Source organism: Sinocyclocheilus anshuiensis, unplaced genomic scaffold (genome assembly GCF_001515605.1).
Source record: "Sinocyclocheilus anshuiensis isolate Anshui unplaced genomic scaffold, SAMN03320099.WGS_v1.1 scaffold1162, whole genome shotgun sequence".
NCBI classification, from domain to species: domain Eukaryota; kingdom Metazoa; phylum Chordata; class Actinopteri; order Cypriniformes; family Cyprinidae; genus Sinocyclocheilus; species Sinocyclocheilus anshuiensis.
This window is the reverse complement of record NW_015540875.1, coordinates 3,133,188-3,135,415: the sequence shown is the minus strand read 5'-3', so window position 1 is coordinate 3,135,415 and position 2,228 is coordinate 3,133,188. Positions and strand designations below refer to the sequence as shown.

At 38.0% G+C, this 2,228-nt stretch overlaps 1 protein-coding gene across 6 annotated transcripts in view; it reads left to right on the top strand.

Moving 5' to 3' along the window:
* Positions 1–2,228, top strand: part of syngap1b (synaptic Ras GTPase activating protein 1b) — a 43,333-nt gene that overhangs the window by 33,939 nt on the left and 7,166 nt on the right. The window lies entirely within an intron of this gene.

Genomic DNA, 2,228 nt, shown 5'->3' with positions numbered 1-2,228 from the left:
TATACTACTCACACGGTGAGGATCACAGTATGAGGATCGTGTGATGTCACAATGATTTCATATACTACTCACACGGTGAGGATCACAGTATGAGGATCGTGTGATGTCACTGTGATCATCGCATGATCTCACGTGTTGACTGGTACAGACATAGACAGAGAGAGAGACAGAGAGAGATAGATAGATAGATATAGATAGATAGATAAATAGATAGACAGACAGACAGACAGACATAGATAGATAGATAGATAGATAGATAGATAGATAGATAGATAGATAGATGACTAGATATCTAGATAGCCAGACAGATGTTAATTTTGTGTTGTCAAATTGTTTGTCAAGCTGACTTCATAAATACATGGCAAGAAATTAAACGAACAATTATTTTGATATACAGTGAGACATTCTGGCAAATATTCTCCCACAGCTCTATCACAATCCACAGTGTTTGTTGTTCATCTTAAAATTATCTTAAGTAAATATGACATTCCATAAAAACTTAAGATAATTTCGAAATTCTCACACTCTGTAAAAATACTCAGTTTGGTATTTAGCGTAAAAATATCTGGAGGAAAAAACAGCACAGTGTAGCTGCATTATTCCTAAAAAAAAGTAATACATTATGTTTTGATTACTTTTTTATGGAAAGTAATGCATTAGCTAGTTTTTCATTCACTTGCTCAAGCAAAAAGTCCATTTAAAATTAAGCAATACTGATCAATGTAATAATGACAGCATTTTGATGAGTGCATTATCAAATGCTGAATTTCCTGAAAGTCATTTTGCTGCTATGTCCTGTTTCAAAGAGATGCTGTTTTTGGGGAGTTTGTTTGTTTGATTGTTTTGCAGGAGGCTTCACCTCACATCCATGCAAAATCTCATAATTTCAGCATAATCTGACACTATATAGAGGTACGCAGGGCATATGGCTCAGTGCAAGGCGCAGGACTTCTCATCACCATGTCCATTCTATCAACATCATCACCATTGCACTCTGAAACAGATGATGATGAATTCTGGGAAATCTCCGTATCTTTCTCCGTGCCGCCCTGACGGGGGTCAGGCGTGGGTTCTCAGCGTGCATGAGATCCTGTATGAGTGTGAGTGTACGTAGTATGTGTTCATGCTTTTGTTGCGGTGTTTAGAGTGCTTCTGGTGATTTGGAAGTACTTGTGTAGATATTTGTGCATTGAGTGGCGTGTAGCTGTATCGCTAGTTTGTTGCATAGAAATGTAATGTTCATGGTTGCGTTAATAACTAATTTTATGCACTGTTTCTTTTGGGATGAAGACATGCAACGTTCATGTGACGTAAAAGGCCGATTGAAAATGAAAGGTGAATGTATGTGGTGCTGCTCAATGTGTTTGTGATTATGTTCGCTGCAGGTGATGTTTTATAGTTTTCTGGGTCCTACAGAGCTGTAGAAACACAGAAACACTTTTGAACCTAAATTACCTGACAGACCAATTCAACCGGGACTTCAATTTGACCACCCAAAGAAAAGCAATGGTTCCAGACGAAAGTGACCGACGTATGAGTTGCAGTTCTGACAGAGATGCACCCTTTGCTCCTGTTGTCGTCATCACTTGTCTTTCTGTTTAGTGTTGCAGCTAGATCCAAACCTTCGTTCCCCAACTCTAAATCCATATTCATTCTCAAATACTAGGTTCTGACTGAGAAGAGAAACAAATTGCACCAAAACTGAGTCAGACTGGCTTATGTTAGCAAAGCTAGCCACTTCGCTAATGTAACAGTCTGGAACCAAAGCAAATTTCTTGGTGTTAAAAACATAGAACCCATTAAAGTTGAGCCCTTCACTTTTAATTATTGTAAAACATCAATAACAGGTGAGTATATTTAGAATGGTAAACATATTAGCAAAACATTTTAAGTGCAAATGTTGTCGTCATGTTGTTTTGTTGAATTTTTGATGCATGAGCCTCAGGTTTAACTTTAGGTTGATTTAACTCCAATGTTTCCGCCCCAATGCAGACTTCACTGAAAAGGACTGATCATAATGAAAAACACACTGAACATGATTTAGATATAAAATGAGCTGAGGCGGCTTTTGGCACTGCACTGCGCCTCTGTAGGTAAGATTAGCGGATAAGAGCTAAATAAAAACAGTGTCTCCACTATTTGTGAATGAGAGCTAAGCCCCACATGACAAAAAGTCTGAAAGGCAAATTATTCTTTGTGTGTGTGTGTGTGTGTGTATGTGTGTGTGT